Raw genomic sequence first — 20,940 nt, 5'->3', positions numbered from 1 at the left:
TCATGTGAAACCAAAGTACCCAGTGTAGAACATGGGCTCTAATACCAGATGTGAAGTGACCCACCAACAACCCTAGGGAATTACACTAACATACCCACCAAAGGTTGACTAATTTCATTTTGCTTAACATTAGGTGTTAATTACATTACGAAAAGCAATCCTAGTAAACATAACCATCAGTTACGTAGAGGATATCACTTGCACATGAGGTAAACCTATGATGCCATAAGTTGTTCTATACTTTTCCCCAGGGTAATTGGTGTCACTACGTGCCTCCATGAAAATATGCTAACCAAGATTTGATGCATTGAAGGGCATTATACCCCGAGGTATAGGGTATGTTTTAGAATGTTCAAGAGAGTTAATCATTAATTAATATAAGAGCATAGGTCACTGCCCTCTACTAAATTATGGTTAACTTTAGAGCAAAAGTTGTCTTAATGAGAATATAAATGGTCAAGAGTCTTACTAAGGCTTCCTTAAGAGGTTGTTGATCTTTTAATGTTGTTTAGTTAAGTTATTATACAGGGGCAGATTGCTGCCCTCATGGCATTGATTTCATTCATCCATGTTTAAAGGTTGTCTGATAGGTTTAAAGTGTTTTCTTTTATTACATGCATAGGTAGATCTCAAATGAAGGTAAAATTTTAAGTTTAAGTATTGATCAAATGCTGGTTTTAATTTCACTATATGCTACCATGAAATACATGTTGTTGTAAATAGTCCATAAGGTACACTTAAGCAAATGAAGATACAGCAAACACATTTTACATCTCTAAGTTCTCATAGTTTTCCTCTTACACCACAAGGAAGTGATTGTACATTAATTACATCCCAAACTCTCACTGGTAAAGATCTATACTGAAATCTACTTACATATCAAGAGTACAAGTACTTCAACTATTACATAGCTTCATCAAATTACAATAAAATTTCTTGCTAACCAAATCTCAATGAGTTATAATGTTGAACAAAAAACAAGAGTACATCATTAGTGTATAACAATAATGACCAAGAGGTCAACGAACTATAACAAATCAAACTGAATAAAGTACAACATATAAGTTTGCAAGAATAATCAAGACTAGCTGCTCCATGAATCCAAAAGATAGACTGAACTCCAACCATGAACGAAAAGAATAATCAGCATCAAGAATGGAAAACTCAATGGTGACAAAGCTCCAACCACCTGACCAAATGTGGAACCAAAGAGATTCTGCTCCCTGAGCTGGGAGATGTCATTGGGTCCCCCTCATAAGCACTAGACCAGAATGATACTCTACTATAACAATACCACATACAGTTGGAACACTCAACATATAACATGAAAGCAATAGACAAGGATTGCTGGAGAATCCAAACACAAATAACCACAATGATGCAACATATGAGACTCATGTAGGAGGAGTGTCATCGCATGCCAAAAGTAAACAAGTAACAAGAGGCATCCAACCTAGGCATGTAAAGCCATCTCAACCTCAGAGAGTTTCCGAGGGAGATTCAGCTTACCGTCTCCATGGTATTCTTGTGCTAGTTGTGTGCATACACTCATGGGATACATCATGAGGCATCAAGAGTTATTTTCTTATCTTTTTAGTTCCTAACTGCCCTTTTCCCATTCATTTATTTAGTTATCACTTAATTATACATAAGAAAACTCTCGTGGTCCAAGGGTCTGGATTCCATGGATCCTTACAAGGAACCTCACGAAAGCCAACTCTTGTGACCATTGGCACATAGGAGAGCCCACTCCTCTACATGGACTCAATCACACATGAGGCTCAACAATCACCAAAACCATAAACAAATGCAACAAAATCAAACCCACGTGACTGCAGTAAAACATAGTAAAACAACATGAACCTCTTGGATAGTCAAAAGCAATCTATGTCGTGGCATGGGTCCTCACAAGGGAGCATCTAAATGCCAAAACTCATAATCCAACATGTATATTACTTTTCCAATTCACATGACAATGTTGTAATGTTAAATGGATCTCGGATTGTCAAAACACAAGTTACAACTTGACTTAGCATAAATGAAAAAAATGGGCCAGCAAGGCACATGCTGCTGCCCTATACAAGGTAGAAGGCAAAATGAGTCAACAAGAGACATACACACAAATATTGTGTTTCGCTGCACACTTGTGCAAAAATAAGGAGGTGCACATACAATTTCAATAGACGAACTTAAAGGAAGGAGCCATATATCACATGCTGAAAACACACAATTTACAGTTGTAAGTTCTTTAATATTGGTTTGCAATTTTTTGTTTTGTCTCATTTGTCTATCTTCCTCATTTATTTTTAATGTATCAAATTCTGAATTTTATTATCTAAAGTTCATAATGTCTCTTTATTATGGCAGCTGGATTAACATTAAACATGGGATGGATTGATTCTTCTTGAAACATTTATATCATAGTCTCTTAAAGTTACAGAGAATCATGTTGAAGGTTGCAAGTGTTTTGAATGGATGAAAGATTGTCTAGAAATACTAGTCTCAGTGCGGGGACCATATCTCATGAACCAACTGTTGGATCCTACTAAATTTGGGATATGTTAGAGATAACCAAGTTTCCCAGGATCTCATTGGAGCGATCGAGTAAATTTGATCTGGTAAAAAAATTATGGATGACTGTGTACGGATCTATCAAAGAAGCCAGCAACTTCTTGTTTTGACAGAAGGTATTACTAACTTTTTTAATCGTAAATATTGGTATTTGGTTCAATATTTTTTTTTTAAATGTTGTTCACATCATAAATCAAAATCCCCAAAAATAATTTCATAGCATACAGAGCATATATAAATTATATGCAAATTTATGTGTATCTTTGCAACAGATGTATATATGAATTTGCATATATCCATTTTATTTTCCCAAATCTGGAAATTTACAAGAATAGATAGGAATATGGGTTTGCACATATGAATCTAAATTGCCCAATTTTTTTTTCCAGAACTAGGGCACAATCTTTTTCCCCAAATTCATAAATAGAAAACTCATTTTTTTACAAAATTCAACTCACCAGCACAAATGCAAATTTCAGAGAATTTTCCCATTTGAGCAACATAGAAAACATGCCCAAAACAAAATTAAAATACCCCCAATTTCCAAATTTCCTATCAATTAACTATTTCCCAAAACAAATTTCTTTATAGACAATTTGCACAATCTTTTTCATAAAATTCAACAAGGAAAGAGAAAAAGAAACAAATTCCAATCTTTCCCTGAGTGATGGCTAAGAGGGATTGAGTTTGGAGTTGGGAAATCTCCTTCTTGCTCGTCCTCCAGTTACAATCCTCCTCCAAACATTTCAATTTTCCAAGCCAAAATCCACTTAGCCAGGATTTTTGAACCCAAATTTTGAATGCAATTTCCCAGAGAATGCCCAAGGAGGATAAAAAAAAAAAATCTTCCCCATAGTTGGGATTTTTGTCCCAATTTCATTCATGAAAGTTGAATTTATTTTCCTCCCAAAAAACATATTGCATTTTATTTACATTGCTTTATTACCTTTGTTTTATACTAATTTAAAATTTAACTCTCCATCTTAATAGCTTACTCAATATTATTAATAATAATAATATCTATTATTATTATTATTATTATTATTATTATTATTATTATTATTATTTAATCACCATTAAAAACTCGACACTTAATTTAATATTACTTTCACTTAATCTAATCCTCTTAATAATAATAATGACAATATTCCAAATATTATTATTATTAAAATCAACTTGATAATTTAATATCAATAATTTCATCATTGTTTGGTTAGGTGTTCACTTTTTTGACTCAAAACATAGACATTTAATGAAAACCAAAAGATCAACAACTACAACAGAACCAAAAGCTGAACTCAGCAAGACAGTCATGCAAGACTGACAACACAAGGACATCGCACATGAACAAGAGCTATCACGCAGACCTAGAGGTATGAAGGGGAACTAGTGACATCTCCACCCACAAATCGCCATTGGGGAGAGGCACACTCGCACCTGTCAAGCTAGGGGATCTTGCACCCGGTTACCCAAGAGGAATTGAATGCCTTTATCTGCAACCAAAGCATCATACATGTGCATATACCATATATATAAAGAAAGTACAACAAGAAGATGGGGGTGGAATATCTCAATGACATAGGGTGCTCACAAAGGAGTGATACACCATTGATCCTCCCCACAAACAGTCACACAAGAAGATAATCAGAAAGAATAGATCTCATAAAGGAATCTACTTCTATGGGGTTAGTATCCAATGCAATAATAAAACATGATCAGTAAGTTAACAAGTACATAAAATAAATCATTACATCTCCTAGTCTATCAGGTGAATGCAACATATAAAATGATCATATCATGTAATGTCTATAGAAAAATAACATCCAAAGAACATGAATCCATATCAACATATACATGTAAGCATGGTAATCCATCCATCACAACACAATTAATAATCGATCAAGTCTGGACATAACAAAATCGAGAGTCCGCTCAAGAGTGGGCATGACAGACCGACTCAAGTATCATCTCTTGGTGGCTCTTGTTATTATGTTATTTTTATAGACGATGCAACTAGGAAAACATGGGTATATTTCCTAAAACAGAAATCAGATGTTTTTGAAACTTTTAAGAAATGAAAAGCTTTGGTTAAGAATGAAATAGGAAAAAGGTTGAAGTGTCTCAAATCCGATAATGGATGAGAGTATTGTAGAAAAGCATATAAATGAACTTAAACAAAAATTAGCAAAGTCATTTGCTATGAATTATTTATCGCAAGGTGTGCACCCTTGGTCTACTTGTGTTGTGTAGTGCAACGCTCGGGTTTCTGACATGGCTTAACTGCCTCATGTGGATTCTATAAGTCTAGTAGTTGTATCAGGCATTAACAGGTTGATCTTTTGATGCAACGACAACCATACTTGTAATAAGTGGTATCAAAGCTTGGTCATAGGTTCAAACCCCTCGCTTACGGTGGGGGGATTGTTGCAAGGTATGGCTATTGGTCTCTTTGTGTTGTATAACACAACGCTTGGGTTTGTGACATGGCTTAACCATCTCCTATGGATTCTATAAGTCTAGTGGTTGTATCAAGAATTAACAGGTCAATCTTTTGGTGCAACAAAAAGTACACTTGTAACATGATTTGGGTGTAGCTAAGAAAATCCTTGGTATGAGGATTTCATGGGATAGAAAAAATAGAACATTAACTTTGTCCCAAAGTGAGTATATAAAGAAGGTGTTGCAAATATTTAACATGCAGAATGCAAAATTAGTTGGTACACCTTTGGCTATTCATTTTAAATTGACCAAGGAGATGTGTCCAAAGACACAGGAAGAGGTAAATAAAATGTCTAACATCCTGTATTCATCAGTTGTTGGCAGTCTGATGTATGTGATGGTATGCACATGGTTAAATATTGTACATGCAGTGGGAGTTGTGAGAAGGTACATGAGCAATCCAGGAATGGAACATTGGAATGTTGTCAAATGGATTCTCAAGTATTTGAGAAGTACTTCTAGCAAGACATTATGTTTCAAAGAATAAAATGTTTCTCTATGAGGATATGTTGACTCTGATCTAGCAAATGATATTGATACAAGGAGGAGTACTATAGGGTATGTTTTTACTATAGGGGGAACTGTAGTTAGTTGGATTTCTAGAGTGCAAAAGGTTGTTGCGCTTACAACCACTGAAGCTAAGTATGTAGTTGCTACTGAAGCTAGCAAGGAGATGATTTGGTTACAACATTTTCTAGAGGAATTGGGCCAGATGCAAGAGGATAGCCCATTGTATACTGATAGTCAGAGTGCCATTCATCTTGCAAATAATTCTACTCTTCATTCAAGGACAAAACACATTAAGCTTAGGTACCACTTCATACAGTCTGATTTGGAGGATGGCTAGTTACGACTTGAGAAGATTCACATAAATGATAATCCTACAGATATGTTCATGAAGGTAGTCCCATAGGAGAAGCTTATTTCCTCCTTAGTTTCTCTCGACACTCTTGACTGAACATCATGGAATTAAGGAACAACCGAGTCCAGGAGTTTTATCTAGTGGGAGCTACAAGTTCAGCAGTGTCTTCCAGGATTAGTCTCCAAGTGGGAGATTGTTGATATGTGGTGACTGATCATGCAAGTACTGTACATTTTTTTTGCCATTTTTTGGGAAATTTTTTTTTCCATTTTTTGTTTAAAAAGTGACATTGAAAAAAAACCCTAAAAATAACCGACTTTGAGTGTTGCCCTAAAATTTGCTTGTTATAAGTGGTTGGAATGTAAAAGGGAATTGTAATGGTGTTGTACTAATTTACTAGATAATAAGAAAATATTGGATGATTGTGCTCTATGGATGTAGCCCATCTTGGGTGAACCACATTAAATCTCTGTGTTAACTATGTTATGCAATTTTCATCTTTTGTGTTCTTATCTGCATATAATTGTTAATTTGTATTTGCTCTAGATCTACCTAAACCCTAATAGTCTCCTATGCCTCTGATGCCCTTGTTCCCAGAAGCTCCTACACAACAACCTATTTTGGCACCCATACCAATAGCATCTATGAGTTATTTGCTCACACCTGCACCAACTCCACCATCTTCAGTGTTTAAGGAGCTACAGGCCTCTCTTGAGGGCTCGATACAAAAAATGATTAGTCCTTTACAACAACAACTGTAGGGGTTTGGAAATGATTTGGTGTTTGTCAAGAGTTGGCTATCGTAGGCCAATAGTAGGCCCTACCAATCTTAAAATAAGAATTATCACCAATAAAGGTCTAGTTAGCAAGGACATAATCAATGGAGTAGTCCTAGGCCCTTAAACAACGTGAATCCATTAGTTGCAAGTACCTCAAAAGCACTAGTGCCAATTCAAAACAATCTTACTCAAGAATAAGTTTGGTGTACTCCATGCAATCAGCCTCACAATTAGGCCACTTGTCAGAATGGTGAGTTTTCTCAAGTGTTAGTGGCTCAAAATGAACTGATAACCTCAGGGAAACAAAAATTTGGTGACTATATAAATTATCCACAAGGAGATGCTACCTTCATGAATTGCAGGAGGTAAATTTTTGTGGAATGAATCAAACAAGTTGGGACAATGTGGCCAACAATACAAGATCCAAGAAGAGGGCCATAAACCCTAGTGTTACTTGTACCATAGTAGCCCAAGCTCCACATGCCACCATGAAGACGACAATGCCAAAGACCCTTGATAAGGTGGCTACTCCAAATATAGAACAAGATTTGACTTAAAAGGTCATGCAAGGAGAGAAACCAAAGGTTCCAGCAATATCAAAGTTTGATATTATTGCTACAAAATCTTTTACTAAGGTTGACATTCCTTTCAACATAGTAGAACAAATGAAAAGGGCCAGCCTTAACATTTCCATGTGGGATGCCCTTTCTATCCCATCTCAGAGGGATCTACTTCAGGAGGCCCTAAAAGATATCAATGTTGCAGAGGTTCCAAGAAAAGGTAGAAACTCTTCCACTCCTACAAGCTTGGTGCAGCCTTTGGAAGCAGAAAATCAAAAGAAAATTAGTAAGCCTCCCCCTTTTTATCTGACATTAATCATAGGAGATAAACTTGTTCATAATTGTATGATAGATAGTGGGGCTAGTAGTTAAATTATTCCTAAGGGAGTAGTTGACGACCTAGGTATCCAGTATGAACCTATAAAAAGAGGGGTGGCATAAATTGATGGCACATCAGTTCAGACTGTGGGGGTCATTAGGGATTTAAATCTAACCTTACATGTCTACCCAGGTTGTAGTGTATTGCAAGACATCTCAGTGATTGAGCTCCCTACCCATTTTTCCATTTATCTATATAGGGAATTCATTTCTAAGATAGGTGGCTATCTATCTTCTAATTGGTCTCACATGTTGTTTAAGACAAGATATGGCACCAAAGTAACCATTAGGGCTGAGCCTATAGCCAATGATCATATAGAGCCCTATAACTTGAGTCGTATTAACATGAATTGTACCCTCCATGAAGAGAAAGAAGAATTTTAAGTAAGAGATCCTACAACTTAGTTGGAGGAGGTTCCTGATTGCCTACTTGATAAGTTGGAAAATGCATTTCGGTTTGATTCCATAGAGGAGGACAATAAGACAGGCCTTGGTACATATTGCATCCATGAAGAAGATGCCCCTATTCCTAATCTATCCAAAGAGAGCAGTGACATGCATGGATTGTGGGATATGTTCTTTGATGGCTCAAGGAACAAGAATTTCATAGGGGCTGGTGTACTTCTTATTTCTCCAAGAGGGGAGAAATATTACTTTTCATTGAGACTTTATTTCTGCTGCACTAATAATGTAGCTGAGTATGAAGCTTTAATTTTGGGTCTCCAAATGGCACAAAGAAGGATCAAATCCTTAAAGGTGCATGGAGATAGTGAGCTATTTTCATCATTTAGAGCTTAGAGTATCATAAAGAACAACCTTCTCAAGTCCTACAAGCATAGAGCATGGGATCTAATTAAAGGATTTGAGGCCTTCAATATTTCTAGTATCCCTAGAAATTAGAACAAGCATCTTGATATATTAGAAAAAATTGCTGCTCAACATGACATTCCATCTCATGTTGTAGTAGAGGAAGAGAAACAAATTAGACTTGTGGTGAGACTTGCAATGCCTGATAACCAAGTGAATTGGCAGTTTTTTTGACTCTGATCAACATATTGTGAGCTTCCTACAAGATGAAGTAGAGTTCTCACACAAAAAGAAAAGCATGTTGCAGGACCGTTATGGAGATCAAATCATGCAACTAAGCTCAAACAAGCTGCCCAAGGGATTGATTGCCTTGGAAGGGATCTTCAACATTGATGATCAGATGAGAAATGCACCATTCACAAAGAAGGGAGACTACAAATCAGTCCCTATATCTTATGGAAGAGCTCTCAACTTGGGAAAGGTATGTTCCCAAAGTAATCAAGGTACTTTTGTCAATCTTTGTTGAGTATTAAGATATTTTTTCTTTTACATATGAGGATCTAAAAGGGTTTGACCCTAGCTTAGCTCAGCACACCATATAATTAGACCCTAATGCAAAGCTAGTTAGACAAAACCAAAGACCTATAAACCCCAAAATAGAGCCTTTGATGAGGAAAGAGATATCTAAGCTCATAGAATCTAGTATTATTTTTCCATTCTAGCATTCGTCTTGGGTAGCTAATCTTGTTCCAGTAGGCAAGAAAAATGGGTAAATAAAATTGTGTGTAGACTTTAGGGACCTCAATAGAGCCTCCCTCAGAGATCATTATCCCCTCCCTTCTATGGAACAAATTTTAGCCAAATTTAGTGGCTCAAAAAGATTTTAATTATTGGATGGATACTCAAGGTATAATTAGATCCTAGTCCAGGAACCAAACCAATTTAAGACCATTTACTACTAAGTGGGGCCACTTTACTAAGTGGGGCCATTTAAGACCATTTACTACTAAGTGGGGCCATTTTACTAACAAATGTAGGTGCCACTTGTCAAAGAGCCATGGATATGGCCTTTAAGGGAGTATTAGTAGAATTTGTACTTGTATATCTTGATGATATCAGTATATACTCCAAGCATGTTGCAGACCACTTTGCTCACCTTAAGAAAGTATTCAAAAAGTGAAAAGAATATGGTGTGTCTTTGAACCCCAACAAGTGTGTATTTTCCATTGATTAGGAAAAACTACTAGGAAACATTGTATCCAAAGATGGTCTGACCATAGACCTAGAGAGAGTGGAAGCCATTGTGTCTCTTCCACTTACACGTCACAAGAAAGGATTTCAAAGATTTCTGGGAAGAATCAACTTTGTTAGGAGATTTATCCCAAACCTTGCAGCCTTGGTTAAGCCTCTCACAACCATGCTAAACAAGGATTTTCCCTTCAAATGGACCAAGGGAGGCAATGAGGGCTTTGGTCAGATCAATCAGGCTATTTCCTAGGCTCCTACCCTAGTAAATTTAAACTATGATAAGGATTTCATAATTTATATATTGTGAGGAGATGTAAGTATATCTATTGTCCTAACATAGTTAAATTAGGAGGGGTTGGATCAGACCATATCTTTTTTCATTGAAGGCCTAAAGGACTATGAACTCAGGTATAGCTATGTGGAAAATCAAGTCATCACAATGGTAAGAGTATTGAAAAAGTTTAAGAATGTGCTCTCAAAAAATAGGATTCAACTCCTAATCCCACATGGAAGTGTTAAAGATTTCCTTCTCAACAAGGACATAGGTGAGAAGAGAGTTGGATGGATCACTAAGGTCATGGGATATGACCTTGACATCAAGATTACTAGGTTAGTGAGGGGAAGAGGAATCTGTGAGTAGTTCAATTCATCTTTTGGAAAGGATTCAGAGGTCTCCCTCTTACTGGAGGAAGAAGAACAAATTGAAAATCAAGAAAATATGCAAACTAATTGGTTTGAGAACATGATTTCCTTCCTAAAGAATGGCAACTATCCTTCTTACTTTAATAGAACTATGAAGAGACATCTCATTCTGCAATACATCCCCTATGATTTGGTGGATGGAGTTCTATTCAAGAGGGACCTAAATGGTGTCATGCTAAGGTGCATTCAGGGTGATCAAACCCTCAGGTTGCTAGAATAATTTCATAATGGACCCTCAAGTGATCACTTCTCAACAAGGACCATAGCCATGAGGTTCAGTAGAGCAGGATATTATTGGCCTTACCTATTTGGTGATGATTATAGGTGGGTCAGGAAATGTATGAAGTGTGCACTTTTTATAGGCAAACAAAGATTGGCAGCTCTACCCCTTCATCCTATCTATATTGATGAACCCTTTTCTTAGTGGGGGCTTGATTTTATTGGCCCTATCAATTCAGTGTCAAGTGCAGGACACAAGTGGATTTTGGTCGCCATAGACTATTTCACAAGGTGGACATAGGTAGTTGCTTTAAAGGATGTAACTAGAAATTCAATAGTTCAATTCCTTGATGGGATTGCAACTAGATTTGGAGATCCCTCTACAATTATATCAAACAATGCTAAGTCTTTTGTGGGATCTTAGATCAGCTTATGGGTAGTCCAACATGACGTGTTTATGAAAACATCATAAAATTACTATCCTCAAGGCAATGGCTTAGCTGAGTCCTCCAAAAAATATCTCATTAGAATCATCAAGAGGAATCTTGAAGACAATGAGAGGTTATGGCACCTCAAGTTGGGAACAACCCTATGGGCTGATAGAATCAATCCCAAAATAGATTTGGGAAACTCACCTTTCATGTTAGTATATGGAAGGGAAGCAAGGCTTCCCTTATCCCTTGAGTTTCCATCTCTAGACCTAGCACATCAGTTGGATCTCTTGGAAAAAATGATGCCCTATCAGTAAGGTATGCTGAGTTTATAGAGTTTCAAGAAGTCAAAGAAAGAGACAAGCAGACTTTAAATGTCCATCAGGGATAGGTAAAGAGATACTTTGACAAGAAATCCATTTTGAGGACCTTCCAAGTTGGATATTTTGTCCTAAAATGGGATACTGACAGAGCAAAACTAGGAAGGCACTCGAAATTTGATGCCATTTAGAGTGCCCCCTATGTGATCATAGGATACAAGGGGACAAATTCCTTCAATCTAGCTAGGCTAAATGGTGAGGACCTCCCCATTGTAGTCAATGGTATACACCTCAAGGCATGTTCTTAGGGTGACCTTCAACCCTTGTAAATATTGTAAACATGTGTAGTTAGTTTTCTAGATTTCCATGAAAGTGCTCGTGCATAGGACATTCCTCCAGAATGACAATTTTTTTTTTTGCAGGTGCAATGAAGGGTTCCTTCTCTTTTTTCTCATCCTTTTTTGACTCATGCCCAATGGATATAAATAGAGACATCTAGTCTTTCCCTTAGAAGGCTTACGACCCCCTCTATGTCACCACCCTCCCATGGTTATAACCGGTCTAAGAAGTATTTTCACTAAATTGTGTGTTATGCACACTGGTGATAACCTTTATGTTATGCGCACCGTGTTAATCACAAATAGCTTTTTGGCAAGTTGTAAAATGGGTCTTTTATTTATTTTGGGCTTTAGAATTCTACTTTGAGGTTAATTGGGTTGGCTAGTCAAATTACTTATCTTCCATAGGCTGGAGTGTCATTGAGTCGTGGCGAGGCCAGTTCTCTTTTCCCTTTCATCGGCGGGCGAGGGCTCTTCATGTGGCCTTTTACTCGGGCCTCGGTGGAGTGTAATTTTATGTCTGGGTGAGTGCCCAGCTCTTCCAAGTAGACATGCGGTTTGACATGTCCCTCACAGTGGTGAACTACTCGGGACTCGGTAAGATGAACTTCTCTCTCTCGCATAGTGCCAAGATCCTTTTTCTTGTGTGGTGGACCCAGGTCTACATGGCGGTTTTAGCGTAGGTGCTAGTGCCTCAATGAGGGCCCTCTTTCTATATAGCCAAGTGTCAAATTCTTTAGAAGGTGGTGTGCCCACTAACTTGGCTACTACGTCAGAGCCTGTCAGAACTTATGCGGTTGGCCTTCCTGATCGACAACTATTGTGGTTCCATGGCCTCCTTTTCGCTAGCAACTAATCACCCCACTGAGGTATGCTAGTTGTTCGATCATCTTGGGCCAACAATGGTAGGATGGACCTGACTTGCTACGTGGCATGATCTTGATTGCCCATTTTCACTTAGGCTTCGATCGAATGGTTGCGATTTAATCTTTTGTTGGGCCTAATAGAGCTATTGTGGTGAGATATTACATATCCATCTGTGTGTGAGATATCATAATTGATGGCTAGCATTTGATTGTACAGTGAACGTTAGTGTTCAATTTTCCCTCTAGTGTTGGTTGTCAACCTAATAGTTGAGATCCTTTCTCCTTTCAGCAAATGCCACAAATGTGATCATTTTTTGCATACAACCATCAGGATTTTTTCCATTACTATAGATACAAACCTAAAAGATGATTTTGATGTCGCCCATGCTCATTCAGTGTGGAATGAAGACTTTTTGCTCCTACAGATGCCATCTCAGATGAATTATTCATAGAGATTTCCCCTTTCTACAGGGATATTTTTCTTTTCTCCAAGATTATGGACTTTTCTTAAACTGTACTCGCACGCCATCATATCATTCTTTGATCTAATCTTCCTTCTAATGTTTTTGTAACCTAACCCTAGGAGAGGGTTAGGGTTTCTAGAGAAGTTTATTTTGAGTTATGCCTCAACTATAAAGGCAAATTTAATATCTCCTATCAGGATTTTCTTTTCTTTCTTATCACTTGAATACATGTTTTCAGTGATTTGTAAAGTGGCCTTGCCTTCATATGAGTAAATTTTCATATCTTGCCTTCTTTCAGTTTTTATAAATTGTGTAATTATTTACCTTCTTGTGTGAATGCATCCTCTTTAGTTGTCTTAAGGTCATATGTGACTATGTTATTCTCCTCTTTGAATGTCATTTGTGAGCTAAGTGTAGTTCCTCTTGCCATTAACAAGAATCCTAACCTTCCCATTTCCTTAGGGCCCTAATTTGATAGAATTTTGTGCATATCTAAGGTAGTTCTATTGATATTTTGTGCAATCAAGAGGTAGGAAGATCAAACCTTCAACCTAGGTGTGAACCATTTTTCCCTTTCAATCATTCCTCCTTCTCCCTTTTACCCTCCCAAAATTATTAGATTGGGTCCTATTACACTCAGATTGAAGAGGAAGTTGGCCTTCTTCAGAGACTAAACCTCAGTTTTGCAATTTTAACACTTTGGAGGTTGTTTCCATGTTTCACAAGGTTGATGATCAAGGTTGATCATCACAAGGTGCAACTTTTGCGACAACATATACCTTAAACCTTATTACTCGTACTTCTACCTAATCTTCTAAAATAAATAAAGAAAACTCAATCTTCAATGAAAACTATTTTATTTGATTATGATTAGTGCCTTCTTTTAGGGATACAAAGTCACATACATCCGGTTCCTGATTATAATTCAAGTTACTTGGCATTCAAATGTGTTTATACATCATATAAACATGCAAAAATGTAATATTATCTAGTTCTTCTTTTTAATTTAATTATTCTCTTCCAAAATGTTGTAATTTAGTTAAATGGAATTTAATTCTACCTTACAGAAGTCAATCAACCAGATCACACAAAGTAGAGAAAATTGCTTTGATAAATCAGAAATATCTTTGATATCTTGAATTAAACAAATAAGAAAGAAATAAATTTGAGACAATCATACAATATTTTATCATTCACCATCAATAAATAACTGAGCACAAGAAACTTGGATTCCTCTATTATAACCAACCATTGTAAAGAAGTAATTTTTTTTATATGTATTACTTCTATTCCTCTATATTCTATATAGAATCCCCTTTAATTGATCTTGATTTCTCCCTTACATAAAAAAATTGGGAGAAGCAACAAGCTTCAAACTGTTATATCGCAACCCTTCATAACTAATTATATAAGTGCATAATTAACAGAAAACTTGATTAAAACATTACAAAGTTTTTGATAAATCTTTTGTAACTAGTATGAAATAGAAAACAATAATGAAATATGAGAATGGTCGGTGAATGTGAGTAAGCCTATTATCATGACACTATGTATAGCAACCTGTGACCCTTGGTTCTGGCAAGGTTCTACTTTAATTTGGGCATGCTCCACATCCATCAGCTGGTCTTCTAAGAACTCAATCGCCTAAGGCATTTAGGTATGTCGCCTCCCACTAGTATATCTCATAGTCACTATGCCATTTGAATCTTTGGATGGCAGGAATGCTCACAAGGTGGTCTCTCCATTTTTTCTTTGTTACTGCCCTCACTTCTGTAACAAAATTTGAATAACCGATATCCAATGTTATGTTCTTGTCCTAAAACAAATTGAAACTTTGAATACTCATGTCCCTTTCCTCCTTCATATGTGTGATAATTCTTGGCACTATTTGATAGAAATCAATTTTCCAATTACTGAAATCCCTTACCTGCTTATCCTTATCAGTGATATGGGGTATAGTCTAGTGTTGAAATGTCTGAAAAAGAATAAATTTTGGCTCTCACCTTTTGTTCTTCATTGGTAACATACTTGAGATCTTCAATGATTGCACTTACTATTTTATCAATCTCTTTTATTGTAGGGGGAGCATCAGGATCCCTTTGCATGACTTTGCATTAGGTGACAAAAGTGAAATATGTTGATTCCCATCTTTTTGCCTAAGGTTCCAACTTAGGTTTCTTTTCTTTAGTTGTATCCAACATCCTCAAGTGGGAATCATAGCCCTTATACACCTCATTCAACCTGCAAATAATGAGTTTTTCTCTATGGGCCAATATTTGCTCAAAAGTACTAAGGATTTGTTGTGGAATTCTTTGCAAGGCTTCTTCATTGGCTACTCTTAATTCCTTGATCTCCTTTTCATATTTTTATTCTCTTCATCTCATCCTCTACTATCCTCACTATTGCTTGCTAGTGTAGGGGTAGCATGCCTGTGCATAATGATGGCTTTATTTTGATTGTCAGGTTGCCCTTTTACTATCTTTCCACATAGCATTATCAACATACAACTAGTTAGTTTCATCATTCATCTCCTTGTGCCCCTTTTCAAGTTCAATTATTTTTTGTTGCATGTGTTTAACTACATCCCTGGTAAACATAGCAGAGTGCATGGTCAAGGTGGCCATCTCTAATGGGAAGAAATATTTGATGGTTTTTTAAATTTGTCGTTCCTTGTGTTTCCTTCACCATGTCTACTAGCTTTCATTTGATGGTGCTTTTTTAAATTCACCCATGTAGCTAGTATCTCAATTTTGGGATTGTACCCTATACCACTTACCCCTTTATCAGAATCAAACTTTTCTACCAGCATGGGGTCTTCTTTCAACCTCACTTGATCTAATAAAAACATCTGTTTTAGAGTCATTATTGGAACAATCAACATATTATTCTTCATGACAACCTCCCTTGCTTCTGTTGGAATGATATGTATATCATCAAATTTTATTTCTTTGAAGGTTTGAACAATAACCTCCTCATACTTGGATTCATCCACACCCATGAGGTTCATCTATTTTATTTCCTCAAACTCCTCCATCTTTATTTTCATCCAAAAATATTTGAAATTAGGAGAATGGATGAATTCATCATCCTCTAAGAACCTCATTGATATTGCTATCCTTTCATCCACAGTATTCATAGGCTCTACCCCTTCCTTCATTTGAGCTTCATAGCCATGGGTTTCCTCTTCATATCTTGGTAGATCCGTTTGTGATTTATCCACCCCTTCATCACCCTTTAAGGCCCTTAATACACTGATGACCTCATCAGTGTCTCCTTCCCCCTCTGACTCTTCATATGGCACAAGGGGATCTGAGTCCTTTGTCTTTAGCTTTATAGGTGGGGCTGAAATAGGTGAAGTCTCCTGCATAGATTCATCATCAAATACATTATGAATAATAACCCCATGTGGTTTTTTTGGTGGAACTGTAGCTTTGCTGGGGATCCACTACTTGTTGATTTTCCATAAATTCTTTCAAAGTTATTTAAACACAAATCAATTCTTCCTAACTCATTAGTTTCTTCATTAAAAAATCAAGAGAAATTAGGATCCATTTTCTTCTTTTCCTCTTCTAGTCTCATTAGAACATGCCACTTTTTTCTTCTCTACATAATATCTTGAAATGATATACAATTTATAATCAAATCGTCTTGTATTAGCACATCAAGGGAAATTGTTTTAACAAAAGAACCAATATGACATTCATGATCACATATTCTCTCTTGGCTGGATTTCAAAGAATAATTTGTCTTCAAATAGCCCTACAATTTCTCCAATATATTTGATCCAATATAAAAATCTGCATATTTAGTGACATGTGGCAAGAAAGTTCTCTTCTTTCATTTTTCTATCACTTCATTCTCAAGCCATAACATCTACCACATGGATTCCAAGAATGTAAGCCTATCTTATACAAATAAATGCAACAAATTGGAGGCCTAAGTGCACCCATACAGTTTGATTATGCCTAAGTGCACCCATACAATTTGATTATGGTGTTCTCTCCCATGTATAACCAATCAGCAAAGTTATGAGTATGACCCTTTTTCGGCATCATAGGCAAGTGGCCTCAACACCCTTCTCAAATCTAGTGAAAATATTTCAACTTGATGGTCAAAATGACAAATGAGTCATGAAAGACTTCATAACCACAGTCCTTGCATCTCTTATCTGACAAATAGCACCACAATTGTATAGGTAGATTGTTTCCATTATGATCCACAATTCCTAATTTTAGTCATTAGTAGAAAGCTTGTTTGTTTTGATACAAAATCAAATAACATAATAGGGAATAGTGGCGGAAGTCACAAATTTTCATCTATTTCCATGCCACAAGTTGATCATGATTTTTTTGTTCTAACTCAGAGGCAGAGTCAAACTCAAAGCTTATTTTAGCATTTTGTATGCTCATGGCCATGTACATTAATGGCACTGGCATTTTCACCATGGCATCTTCTCCCAACACTTGACACAAAGAAAAATATGGTTTTTGAAAATAAACAAGGAAAACCTCCACAGGAAAGGGTTCATTGCCCGAAATCACCACACGTTTATTGTTCATGCCCCTCCTTTGGTAGTATGGAAGCTCATCCTTCTTGAAAATTTTCCATAGTCCAGTATAATCTATGTGAAACTTCTCCTGGTCAAACATAGTCAAGGCTTGTTTGTTGAGAATAAAATTGTCCACAATGGTAGATTTGGTGACTACTAATAAGGGGTTTCCACTAGACATTTTGATAGTTATTTTTATAAGGTAATAATTATCTGTTAAGAAATGAATCAATTCAACATATATGTTCATATGATAGGTACTATTAAATTTGCAACATCGAGGATCTAGGAATTCAATATAGGGATCTTCCCATCTCCATTTTTATAAAAGTACCAAAATAAATCCCTCCCTGCTATGAGAGTTATATCATCCCAATAACCCTCTAGCCTATCCTTGAATACATTTTTAGCTCCACTATCTACTGAACTAGGTAATGCATCTAATAATGATTTCTGCATTGGCCTTTTAGCTGAGTTTGATGTCCTACATTTTATTTCGGAGCTCTCACCCCCTTTCAAAATCTCACCTCCTTTGGATTCTTCCTTCTTCCAAGGCATTTTCACCTTATGCTTCCTATGAGAGATACAACTAAATTCTGTAAACTTTGTAGCTTGAGAAGTAATGGAGTACTTAGTTGTAAACTGTTGCAAGTGATTCTAGCTTGTTCATCCTTGTTGCAAAGCTCATTTTGTATAATTCTTTAGCTTGTAATGAAAAATTTCAAGAAAAAGTCGAATATTAATGGTGGCTCTTGAGTGTCTTTTCCGCATTTAATTCATGTGTTCCATTAACAACTTTACCATCTTTTTAAAATTTTGATTTATGACATGTTGATGTCATTCTCAACTTGTCTTAGCTTACCCTTTTCACAACATTGCAAACCGTCCTTATAAGGTTTGTTTCATTGTTGTGAAATAAAGACAATAGTTATCGGTATATCACAACATTTGTTTCCCCTCTATTTTAGCTCCACACGATATGGTGGCATGTAATCTAATTGTTACCACTATATCACAACTTTATCTTTCATTAATTGTGTCCACCTTGCGATCTGGTGATATTTTATTAGACCATCGTTATATCGCATTTTTATGATCTCTTTACTAGTTCTGTTTAGCGATACTGCAATAATACTTCAAATTATTTTGTTATTGCTATTTTGCAATGCCTTTTCTTCAACATGAATCCTTCTTTTCTATATGGTGATATCCTATGAGCTTGGCTTCTTTTATCACTATTTCGTAGGTAGCTCAATATAATAGGATGTGAGTTGTGCAAAATAGCAATATCTTGATAGACTTTGTTTTCTTTATCGCTATTTCATAGACCACTTAGTATAGTATGGTTTATGTTTTGTGAAATGGCGATATTTTTTGTAACTTTTGTTTTTCTCGTGACTGTTTCATGGTATTCTAGAGGTAATAGAATACAAGTAATGTGAAATAATGATACCTTTACATATTTTATTTCTTTTGTTTCTATTTTGCAGGTTGCTTGTTATAATAGAATATTGACCCTACGAAATAGCTATATTGCTATATGATTGTCCAATTGAGGTGATGGATGGGGTGTATAGGGAAATAGTGGAAGATATGAAATTATTAATTGACAAATAGGTTTTTCAACAAGGGCATAATTCTTTAGGGCCTATTACTGGCTCAAATATTTGATTTGTTATCAAGGCTTTAGTATTGACCTTTGGAAAAAAAAAAAAAGGTTAGAAAACACATTGAATTATGATAGATAGGATATTCCACTTGTGTATAAATATAATTTTTGTTTAGTTACTTATATGGATAGTAGTGGGAAAATAATTTTAGGATATCACAATTATGTAAAAAACTCAAAAATTTTGTATGTTCCAACAATGGCTCTAGTTGGGGATGAATATCTACTATAGTCATCCAATTCTATCTAGTTCTGCTATGATTTCATCCAATTCTACTAGTTGCTCCATCCTTTCCTCCATGGGCTCAAGTATATCTATATCCTCCTACAAGGTAAATTTATAAACTAGCAATATGTTATGTACATGCATTCTTTCTTGTGCCCCATACACCAATTCAAAATTGTTGGCCACCTTCTTCACTGTTGTTATATCTACCCAAATAACCAGTCTTAGTTTTGAGTCCCAAACCTTCTTATTGTTTTCAAGCATCCATCTGATTATTTTCAATATGCTTTTGTTGCTTGATTCAACTTGTCCATTTCCTTGAGGATGATAAGGTGAAGAATATGAAATTGCATATGCCATATGATTCACAAAATTCCTTGAACTCCTCATATATGAAAAATATTCCATTGTCCATGATAATCTTGACAGGTACCCCAAAATGTGTAATGATATTTCTCATTAAGAAGTTTATGACCACCTTACTAGTAGCTTGTTTTGTGGGGATAACTTATACCCACTTAGTGAAGTAATTAGTAGCTACTAGAATCCATATGTGTCATCCATTGGATTTATCAAATATCTCTCCTATGAAATCAATCCACCAATGATGAAATGGTGTTTCCACTTGCATAGCACTCAAAGGTAATGCTCCCTGGTGTTTTAGTTTACCAGAATTGTTTTGGCAAGCTTCATACTTTCTTACATATTAACCAACCCTCAATATCTCGTGGACTATAGTTTTGGCTAAGAAGTCTCCTCCACACACTCCCTCAAGCATTTCTCTTAAAATTACATCAATCTATCCCTCATCCAAGCACAATAATAGGACCCCATCCTTATCCTTCCAGAATAAATCTCCTTTCACAAGAACATATTTAGAGGCATGGAGCTTCAGGGTTCTTTACTGATTTCCATTCATAGTATCAAGGTATTTTTGTGCTCTAAGAAAGTATACTATATTAGTATACCATGGAGTGCCTCCTATATTGTAGACAACACCACCCAAGAATCTACACTATTCACCTATGCTGCTACAAAATTTGATTTTGCCATTAGTTTTGCCAAACTTTGCCCGCTCACTAATTTAGTGATCTGGATGTCAATATTGAACTCCTGGATTCTATTTACCCACCTACACCTTTTTCCTATGTTCTTTGTTTGGGAAAATACATCCTTGACTACTGCATTCGGTACATAAGAAATTATTTATGCTCCCACCAAGTACGACTTGAAATTTTTCACTAACTTAACTAGAGAATATGCTTTCTTTTCAGTGATATCATGTTTCAACTTAGCTGCCTGCAATGACTTGCTAAAGAATGAGATTGTTTTCTCATATCCTTCATCATTTTTCTGCAGCATGACAACAACAATGGTATGAAAATATGCGAATGAAAAAATCTAAAAAAGGCTTAATAAAGTACATTGGGGATTTTAACACAGGAGCTTCCT

Source organism: Cryptomeria japonica, chromosome 11, assembly GCF_030272615.1.
Source record: "Cryptomeria japonica chromosome 11, Sugi_1.0, whole genome shotgun sequence".
Classification (NCBI taxonomy): Eukaryota; Viridiplantae; Streptophyta; class Pinopsida; order Cupressales; family Cupressaceae; genus Cryptomeria; species Cryptomeria japonica.
The sequence above is the reverse complement of the archived record's forward strand: the minus strand, read 5'-3'. Positions refer to the sequence as shown.